This window comes from Eptatretus burgeri, chromosome 2 (genome assembly GCF_056783735.1).
Source record: "Eptatretus burgeri isolate ZD-2024b chromosome 2, Ebu_testis_v1, whole genome shotgun sequence".
NCBI classification, from domain to species: domain Eukaryota; kingdom Metazoa; phylum Chordata; class Myxini; order Myxiniformes; family Myxinidae; genus Eptatretus; species Eptatretus burgeri.
This window is the reverse complement of record NC_140962.1, coordinates 81,472,975-81,484,134: the sequence shown is the minus strand read 5'-3', so window position 1 is coordinate 81,484,134 and position 11,160 is coordinate 81,472,975. Positions and strand designations below refer to the sequence as shown.

At 49.2% G+C, this 11,160-nt stretch overlaps 1 long non-coding RNA gene across 1 annotated transcript in view; it reads right to left on the bottom strand.

Annotated features, from left to right (window-relative positions):
- LOC147032418 (uncharacterized) overlaps nt 1-5,454 on the bottom strand; it is a 116,133-nt gene extending 110,679 nt beyond the window's left edge. The window contains exon 1 of the long non-coding RNA XR_015055160.1: nt 5,032-5,454. This is a non-coding gene — a long non-coding RNA (uncharacterized LOC147032418). The remainder of the gene's footprint in view (nt 1-5,031) is intronic.
- Between the last annotated feature and the right edge of the window lie 5,706 nt (nt 5,455-11,160).

Below are 11,160 nucleotides of genomic sequence, written 5' to 3'. Positions count from 1 at the left end.
CCTGACTCCGGGCCTTGCGACGATGGGCGGTAAGCTCTCTCCGGCGCTCCTCACCCGACGCGCAGGTTCGCACCACACAGCCGGCAGAGCTGCGCCTCCAGTCTGCGTCCCCGATGCGTCGCCCGGACTCGCTACCAGCCCGCGCCTTCGCCAACAGGTCGCGCAACAGGACCACCGGGAGACAGGGGAAGAAATCAGCACCAAGACGAGAGGGAGGGAGAGGGAGCACGACCCGACGTCCACGAAAGAGAGAACTCGACCTCAACCACCAAGAGAGCGAGAGCCCGCGTGCGGTCCGCCTTATATAGCACGGGGCTCCGCCCTTCGCTCCTCCCCGTTTTCGGCTCCGCCTCCCTTTGAGAAGCTTCCCAAAAAGGGGCGTTCCCTCACTCCGACCGCCTCACGCCGTGCATCCACCAATCGCCAGCGAGCTGCCCTGCCCCCTTCCCACCAAGCGTGGGGAAAATAGGCGGGAAAAACCCCACAGTCTCTGCAAGAGCTTTTGTTCTGCCAATCCTGCCCGCGTTCTCGGACGGTTCCCGATGCGGAAACCGTCGCAGCGTGGACCGTAGAGGATGGCGTTCGGAAGCGGGGGTGGTGGTGAAGATGGTGGTGGTTGTTGTGAGGGAAATTGTAGCGTAGTTGGCGTTGTGATGTACTTGATGGCGGTTGTTGTTTGCGCATAGGTTTGTTGTGTGCTTGGCGTTGCGGCGTACTTGGTGGCGGTTGGTGTTTGCGTGTATGTTCAAAACAATGATAGGTAAAGAAAAACGGCTATCTCAAAGGGTCGCAGCCCGGTGAACATGAAGAAATCCCTCTAAACAACGGTGGGGAGAGCTATCTGAACACTCACTTACCAGCATAGCTAATCTGAGGAACCTTAAAGGTGTATTGCGAATTTCCACAGCCGTAACAATATATACATATATATATATATATATATATATATATATATATATATATATATATATATATATATATATATATATATATATATATATATATATATATATATATATATTGTTACGAATTTCGGTCCGCCCGGCATGCGATCCGTCACGTCACTCAAATCGCGACCGCGTCGCCCACCGGAACAGAGAATTCAGTCGTGACCCTCCTTGGAACTACCGCTATGAGCTAGTCACGGGTGGGTCTTTCGACCCCACCACAATCGTGCCAATTGGCCACCCACGCAGGATAGGGTTGTTCGCCAAACTCGACCTACCTAAGTACCTGCGCGGGTAGTTAACCGGGCGATCGTACCTCGCCACTGGCCGGCCTAGGACACGAACTGCTTGAGCAGTCCGTTCAGTGCTTCAGTAATAACCGAGCGGTGTTATCGCCAGCCCTGACGGACGTGAGTATTTACCGGGTGCTTACACCCTTCTCCCAATTCCTTCCGTGATGCAAGATGGAACTTTCAAACAAGGGAAAGGACGCAACGAAACAGGAACAGTTCGACAAGCACATTTATTGCACACAGATACATTAATTATACAAGCACATATGCAGTCAGGAATGCAAAACACTAACATGCACGTATACAGAACAAAAGCAAAGCAAAAGGTGCTTCGACCGTCTGTAAGCAATTATGTACTGTCACTTTTATGGTTTTACTTACGGGACTCGGCACCACAATACGCATTCAAAGAAAAAGCAAGAAAAGACCCCCTCATAGACAAGGGAGTCAGACTGGGCCCGTGGGCCTAATGCGCGTGGAACCTGGATGAGCGGCCAGGTCCACGAGTCGAAGGGTCTTACCCGCGCCCTCGTGGCGTGATGGCGGGCAAGTGCGATGTCAGCGAAGCTGCACCTGGCTTCTTGCCCCTGGCGTGGTCGGAGAGCTCTCTCTGGCGCTCCCCGTCTGCCTTTCCAGTCGGCTTTGAGTTCCGTCTCCCGACTTAACTGCCCCGCCAACACTGCCCCACCGACACTGCACTCAACTTGACTGCCCCGTCTCCCAATTCTCCAGACTGCCGACACCGACACACTGCAGACTTAACTGCCCCGTCTCCCGCTTCTCCAAACTGCCACTCCACCGACTCCAGACTTGACTGCCACGACCGACATACTTGACTCCCGACGCACTGCTGCTGCCACTCCACTGCTCCCACTTGACTGCCGCCACTCCACTGCTCCCACTTGACTGCCGCGACTGACACACTTGACTGCCGCGACCGACACACTTGACTGCCACACTGCTGCTGCCACTCCACTGCTCCCACTTGACTCTCTCGAGCTGCACCGTGCTCACCCTTATATAGGCCGGGGGAGGAGCGTATATGCAAATTTCTGGATCACAGCGGGTTCGGAGGCGGGGCTACACCACCTGATGCTCAGTCATTGGATGGAAGAAAAGGGGGCGTGAAGCATTCCTGATCCGCTTTTCGAGGCGAAAGGAACGCATTCACAGCCCATGGCACGACGTGTGGTAGAAAGTCGGAGGTGGTGGGAGTTTGCTGCGGTGGTTTGGGGTGTTGGTGGTGGCGATTTGGTTGCTGGAGGCGTCATTTGAGAATGGCGGTGAAGCGATGTTTGTGGGGTGGAGTTGTGGAGGTAAAGAGGCGAAGGTGGTGGTGTTTGAGTTGTAGTTGTTTGGGAATGATGTTGGTGGTGGCGATTTGGTTTTTGGGGGATGATTGGTCCAAAATAATGTAAGAGAAAAGAAAAATGGCTCACTCAAAGGATCACAGCCCTGTGAACACGGAAATTCCCTCTAAACAATGGTGGGGAAATCTAACTACACAATTACTTATCGTCATAACTGATCTTAGGACCCTTTATGGTGTATTGCGAATTTCCACAGCCGTAACAATATATATATACACATCTCTATTATAATACAAAGCTTGCACACTAAAAACTCGGCTCGCCGTCACACGATCCCTATGAAATTGCTGTGGCACTTAGCGGACATGCCAACAATGTTTGGGAAGTCTAACTACACAATTACTTATCGTCATAACTGATCTAAGGACCCTTTATGGTGTATTGCGAATTTCCACAGCCGTAACAATATTATATATATATATATATGACCGTTTTTACAGCCATTTTTCCCTGCTGTGCAGGGGTTTTGGCTTTTTCTTGAGGCAATGTTTTATGGCCGGATGCCCTTCCTGACGCCAACCCTGGTCGCCTCTTACGACACACAGGGATATGGTACACCTATTCTAACCGGGGCATACACCGGGACCAGTACACTGGCACTCATTTCGCCGACCTCGGAAGGATGACAGGCTGAGTCAACCCCCTGGTGTTAATTCAGCAGCCAACGGGGCTTGAACTCAGGACACTGGGATCCCAAGCCGCCACCCTAACCACTAAGCCAACACCAGGCTATACATACATATATATATATATATATACACACACATCTCTATTATAATACCAAGCTTGCACACTAAAAACTTGGCTCGCCGTCACACGATCCCTATGAAATTGCTGTGGCACTTAGCGGACATGCCAACAATGTTTGGGAAGTCTTGGCGTTCCATAGTACCAGTTGCATTTTGCACAATGCGTATTTTTGTCATTCCCCGTGTACGGTCTGTCGTCTGCTACCAGCTATGTTGTACTGCTATCCCATATATATATATATATATATATATATATATATATATATATATATATATATATATATATATATATATATATATACATACATTTACATATATACAATATATATATATACATAATACATATATTTACATATACAGTGAAACCTCGTGTAACCGCCAATGCTGGGACACGGTCGTATATGGCGGTTATGAGAGGGTGGCGGTTGAACGGGGGTTGCTAGAAGGGATTCAGATGTCGGATATCAATGTCACGGTCTGTCCGTGCCACTACACAGGCATCCACGTGCGCCAGAATTGATCTATTGGGGGCACGTTTCAACAGTCTTTCAAGTTTATTTTACCTTCTATTCCATCCTGTTTGGATTAAGGGATAAGAAATGGACATGTCGAGAAGTTGCACTTTTTCTACGATGGTTAGCATCTTCCTCTGCCGCTTAGGTTCAGTGTCAGATACCTTAGAAGGTGCAGAATGTTTGGGCGGCATTGTAGGGGTTGAAATAAATTTAAAACTTTCACGGATAATTCACACAAACACAACACCGCAGAGTAACATTACGAGTAGCGATCGCACGTCGATGTGAAATGGACAAGGCAGGATGCTGAATGCATGCTATGCGTGGGAGATGCAGAGAATGATGCTACGGTCGCTGAGCCAATCAGAACCCAGGATACAGAACACCATGCTCTGGTTGGTCGCCTCCCATCCATCAGCCAGTAGCGTGCCGTGTACGATCTCACGTGGGTAAACTCGCGCAAGTGGAAGCGGCCGCATCTGCGTTTTCCATACGCACGACTCTTTGTCTACTCTTCCACTGTACACTATGTACAGTATTTTATTTCTTGTAATATGTTTTAATTTAATTTTATTTTTTTTTTTAATTTTTTAGGCGAGAAAATGCTTATTTTACCATAAAAAATAATTAAAATAATAAATACATAAAAAATACATTTATACCGCAAAATCCCATGATATAGCGAAAAATCCATGAGATAAAATTAGATATGTAAGAGTGAAAAATCCGCGATACAGAGAGACCGCGAAAGGTGAACCGCAATATGGTGAGGGACGAGTGTGTGTGTGTGTGTGTGTGTGTGTGTGTGTGTGTGTGTGTGTGTGTGTGTGTGTGTGTGTGTGTGTGTGTGTGTGTGTGTGTGTGTGTGTGTGTGTGTGTGTATATATATATATATATACACACACAAACACACACAGACAGTAAAACCTCCTCCAACACGTGGGATATGTTCTGGGATAACCTCGTGTTGGAGGAATCATTAAACGAATGAGGAAATTGGGGATATGTTCGAGGCTTCCCCAAAAAAACCCTAAAACAGCCTTTCTTGCTTTTTTTTTTTTTACATTTCTTTGTATAGAATGGTGCAGCATTATCAAATAAACATTTAACTAAGTGTTCGTATCATAATAGTGCTGTATTGTAACAAAATAACTCACCTTATTGTGAGGTAGTTGTTGGAGGTTTGGGTGATGATGTGCTGTAGGAAGGGGTTGAATGGCTGGTGGAAGGAGTACTGCTGGTAGCTGCTGAATTAGGCCTCAGGAATTGACTTTAACTTCCATGGTCATCGTGTTCCACCTCTTCTTGTCTAGTTGGTTCAAATTGGGTCTTTTGGAGCCATAATGATCGCTGTAAGTTCACTTGATGGAAGCAGGTTTATTTATATAAACGCGCATTTATAATTAAATTTGTATACACACGCAGCATCCATCCACCGCTCGTGCTGCGCGTGTATATAAATTAAATAGTACTGAAGGAAAAATAATAAAATCTTTGGGAAAACACCGCCGTTTTTAATCGCAATTAATCCAGAATGTAAATTCGAACTGCGATCACGATGGCGGCAGGTGACGACTCGTATCATCGTATGCATAAATAAAATATTAATAAACCCTTCCCCACACAAGGGGGTCTTTTTAATCTTGTATTTAGCCTAAGAAGACCTCCCTTGTGTGGACTAGGGTTAAGCAAAGTAAAAATGAATAAGAATAATATATATAATATGTAATATATATAATATGTATCTGTATATATCTTGGGGGAAAACATCAGCCACGATCGTGCAAATGTGAAACATACCCTCACGTTGGGAGGTTTTGACGCATTTAATTCAGCGTGTAAATTGGAAACCGCGCTCGAGGAAACCGCGTTGGAGGAAGTTTTACTGTATATCCATACATATATATATATATATATATATATATATATATATGTGTGTGTGTGTGTGTATGTATATGTATATCAGTTTAGCCCTATTAATGGTGAAGAATCAGTTAAAAATTAAATAATAGGCCTACTCGTATCCAGATCTGGATTCGGATCTTCCACAAAATTGAATCAATTCTTCCTTGTGGCACTCCCAACCTGTCCACCAAGTTTCGTGTGAATCCATAACGTTTTGACAGATTGTGCTGTATATCGTTTTTGGCCCTATCTCTCAATGCTGAAGAATCACTTTTAGAATTCTCAGATCCAGATCTGGATTCGGATGTTCACCTAAATTAGGTGTTGCTATCCGTGGCCGGTCACCTACACACACAAACAAAAATTCAGAATGATTGCTTGAAAACTGTGGCCAAAAATCGTGTGAAAAAAAACAGACGGATGAAAAATCACTCATGGAATGACACTTGGCGAAACGAGCATTCGTTCGAGCACATACAGTGTAGTTTACATTGTGTGTGCCACTGATAGGTCGGATCTGAATCCAGCCCTTAACAAAAATCGAATCAGCTTAATTGTTCTTGTCGCCTAACCAATCATCCTAGTTTTGTCACAACTCGTCCACAACTTTTTGAGATCTCATGTGATACATAGTTTTTGGACCCGATCTCTCAGTGGTGAAGAAGCACTTGAAAAATTCTCGTGTCCAGATCCGGATTGGAATCTTCACCAAAATTGAATCATTTCGTCCTTGTCACTCTCACACACACACACACACACACACACACACACACACACACACACACACACACACACACACACACACGTCCACTAAATTTCCTCCGATTCCGTCAACAACTTTTTGAGATATCCTATTCAGAGACAGACAGACAGACAGACAAACAGCCAAACAGGGGTGAAAACATAACTTCCGTCCATCTTCGGTGGCATAGGTAATTGCCATAGTTTTAAACTGTTAAATCAGCTCACTATAATCACTCATTCTTGATACTTGAGTTATTTATCTGCTTGTAGAATGCAACCACAATCCACTTTATCGAATATGTAAAGCTCTTTCACAATCCACTTCATATATATATATATATATATATATATATATATATATATATATATATATATATATATATATATATATATATATATATATATATATATTGTTGTGGTTACCAAATTCGCAAACCACCATTCAGGTCCCTTAGGTGAGGTATCTCGGTAAGTACATGTGTAGTTAGGCCCAAACCCGTTGTCTAGTGGGAATACATGTCATTTATGCGTGCTGCGACTCTTCAGGATAGCCGTTTTTCTTTTACTATCTTTATTTTGGACCAACCGCCATGATTACCACCACAATCACAACATCAACCACCAACCACAACGCCGCTTCACCACAACCGCCACGACCTTCCCGTCACACCTCGCAACCGTAGCATCGCCACCGTTCTTGCCCCGCTGTGGGTACCGGTGTTGGACTCGTGCAGGGCGCGCGTCGAACAGCGTGTACAAAATCACGGATTTTGTGCTTCAAAAACGGATCAAAAACGACACACGCCCACTTTTTGCCGTCCATTCGGTGAGCGAGGGGCGAATTGGCCCCGCCCCCAGGGCGATCGATATATATGCAAATTTATGGATCAAAAAGCCTTCACGCCCACTTTTTCTCGGGCCAATGGGGAGCGAGGTGAAAGGTCGAAGGGAGGGGGTCAAAGATGAGAGGGCGAAGCTACAGGGCGGATAAAAGGACCGTGTTCGTCAGTAGACGAGAGTCCAACGAAGAGAACGAGGGGAGTCCAGAGGCGGAGAGTAGGAGAGTAGGAGAGTCGGAAAGTCGGAAACAGAGAGTCAAGACTTCGCGGGTGGTGGAGCTGCTCGTCGTGTGCGTTGGAGTCGGAACGGAGGGACGGAGCTGTGGAAAGGCGGCTACACCAGACGAGGGGGTGCTCGCGTCGTGCAGGGAGCTGCACCCGAGGGAGGCCGACAGCGCGACCTGGCCGAGGTGGAGACGCTCGTCGCGGGATAATAAAGATCCTCTATACCCCGAGCATCAGCAACCCCCTCCTGTTTCCCCCCGCGCTGAGATAGTGCGACCAAGGGGGCCCCTTTCCCACCCCCTACCAGACACTGTCCGCGAGGCCCGCGGAGTTGAGGCGCCATCGCCGCTCCGCGTCTCATCACCAGACGGGTAGGCCGACCCGGTCTCGGCCTCAGGCCCGCCTCATCCTTGAGGGTATTTCTTTTCCTTGGTTTTGGGTATGTGTTGTCGGCGCCGTCTGTGAAGTAGAATTGTATAAGTGTTGCCGTGTGCTCGGTAGTCGGTATTAGCTCTGCATTGTGTTTTCGCTTTTATATTTGCTTTTGTGTAATTGGAATTGTGTTTTTCTTTTCTGTGTGCTTTTGGTGGAATTGAATATGTGTGCTTCCCGTGTGCCGCGAATAAATGTGCTTTGTGTTGAACTGTTTCCCGCTCGCTTCGTCATTTCTCCCATTGAATCCTCATCTTGCTTCACGTAAAGGGTTGGTAGTGGGCTGAATACGCCCGATAATTAATCGAACCGTCGAGGTCGACGAATAACACCGCCGGTTATCCCGATAGTACGGAACGGGTCGCTATGTGGCCCGTGTCCGAAGTCGACCTGCGGCGAGGTGCGACGCCTGGTCTACCTCCGCGTGGGTACTTAGGTAGGTCGAATTTGGCGAGCAACCCTATCCCACGCGGGGCTGATTGGCTCGATCGCGGTGAGACCGGAAGGTCCACCCGTGACTGGTTCCCCGGCGTTAGTCCGAGAGGGTCACGACTGGATTGTCCGTCCGGTGCAGGCGACGTGCCGCGATTCGAGTTACGTGGCCGTCAGCACGCCGGCGGGCGCGAATCCGCAACACTGGTGTCAGGTCGTGCGATACAAATTCATCGTCCTCCTCGCGGCACTGGTATCGGAGAACAGGAAAACGGGCTCTCCTGTCTCCGGCTAAATTCACGGGAATCGGTCCAGGGGTAAGAGAAGCGACCCCCGATTCCCTCCAAATTACGAGCGAGTTAAATTAACCCTTCACGAGAAGCAAGATGGCGTCTCAAGGCGAGCGGGAGCCGGGGGTATTAGAAATAGATGTAGAATGTGTAGAATCCATGGTCCAGGATGGAATCCCCGAGCAGGAAATGTTGATTGTGCAGGAACACGGACTCGCCCAACTGAACCCAGGGCCCGAGGTGGGTGCGGCAGCGGCCGCGGTGTATGACACCTCCCCCCCCGACTCCACCAAGACCCTTCCCCAACCCCCTGCCGAAACGGCTCACTCAAGCGCACCCGACATGGCCCAGCTTACAGCCATGCTGGCGGCAATGACAAATGAAATGAAAAACGAAATGAAAGGCATGAACAAACAAATGATCGAAAAAATGGATGCGAATATGAAAAACGAAATGAAAGGCATGAACAAACAAATGATCGAAAAAATGGATGCGAATACACAGCAAATGATAAAAGAAATGAAAGAACTAAGGGGTGAGACGCAGAACATGGGCCGATGCCTGCAGGCGGGCATGAAGGCCGTGACCAGGGAGCTGGGAATGGCGACTCCACGTGTGGGAGCAAACGAGCTGGAAGGGGGTGCAACGGCTGACAGGCCCGCGGTGGAGGCGGGTGAAAAAATAATTTGGGGGGCGTGTTGGACGAGGGTCGTGACAGAGGAATCGACGGTGACCAAGAGGGCAAAATTAAATGGGGAGACCAAAACGTGTGAGACGAGACACAAGGCCGTGACAAAGGAAATAATAATAGTTGAGACAAGGGAGGTAAAGGGTGAAGAGGTGACCGAGTTGGCAGAGACACGGGAGACAGAAAAAATAGAGAGACTGCATGATAATGACGGGTTTAGAGACGCACACACACACACACGGAGGTAGTGGAGGATAAAGGGGGTGAGCTGGCGGACTGGGTAGAGACCCAGTGCGAGCACCTGGATGGCCTCCTCCAGGAACGAGGGGAGTGAGTATGTCCCCTTGAGGCGAGACACGACCAGGTGAGTTCGGTCGTGCTTTGCGAGGTCGAGGGGAGGAGTGCTGTGGACAGGTGCACTGAGAGCTTGGGGGGTATAGAGGCCCCGGAGACCCTTGTGGGGACACGAATCCCCAGTGTGGTTGTCCCTGTGTGTGTGGTGCAAGGTGTGAGTGCGTCCCCGTGTGTGGAAGCGACCCCGTGTGTGATTGGTGTGGTGGCGATTGTGCCGGAGTGCGTGCTTCCCAGCACGCCGTGCGTGGGTGAGGCACCGTGTGTGAGTGAGGCCGTGTGTGTGAGTGAAACGGCCAGTGTGAGTGAGGAACCGCGGGTTAGTGCCCCCGCGTGTGTGGGTGAGGCACCGTGTGTGGATGAGGCACCGCGGTTGAGTGCCCCCGCGTGTATGAGTGAGGCACGGTGTGTGGATGAGGCACAGCGGTTGAGTTACCCCGCGTGTGTGAGTAGTATGGTTTGTGTGAGTGGTGAGGCACGCGTGAGTGAACGGCCGTATGCAAGGGAGACCGTGTGTGTGAGAGAGCGGTATGTAAGGGAGATGTCGGTTGGCATGCGGGAGCACGCAGCCGCGTCTCCCGGTGTGAATGTGATGAAGTGGACTGTGGGCGTCGTAACACGCAGGTGTGCGTGCTGAATGGAGACGGAGACGGCGACAGAGGAGAGAAAGCCGAGTAGCGGCTGTAGCTATTTCGGGGACCGTGCCGGGTTCACCCAGCAGTGAGCACGCGGTTCGTGCTGTGCAACGCACGAGACCACCACGTGCTCGCTTGCGAGAGTGAAGTCCCGGTCCGGAAACGCACGCGGTGGATTTGCCGATCCCGCGGACGGACAAAGTTTAGGCAGGACTACGGATTTGGACTGGACGGGTTCTCCACGCGATCGTGTGTGTTAAGCTCCAACGGGCAAAGCACATGTGTTCGCGTGGGGAACCCCTCGAGACGTGGAGCTTGTGTTTTTTTATGCGCACGGTGAGGTCATGGCTGCACGTGGGGTTGGAATCCGGCAGGAGGGGTATCCCTGCCGGATGGTACCGTCCAAGGAGGGACAAGGCACACGTGCAGCTGCATGACGTCACGGGCAGGTGCAAAGTGCGCGAGCTGTGAGTTGCCGCGCTGGTGCTGCGCATGTGGAAAAAAAAAAAAAAAAAAGCAAGCCTCACTTTCGGGTGAACAGGATTCCTGGGCAAGGGGTGGAAGACCCCCTTGACCTGGGCACAGGATGAAAACTAGTTAGGCGGAAGGGTTAGCTTAGCTAGACCGACTCCATGGGGCAGGGGTAAGTCCTCATGGAGTCCGTGGAATGGATTAGTTAGAGGGATTGTAGTCAGATTTAGGTTGGGAAATAAAATGATTTTTTGAGTTAGAAGACAGTGACAGA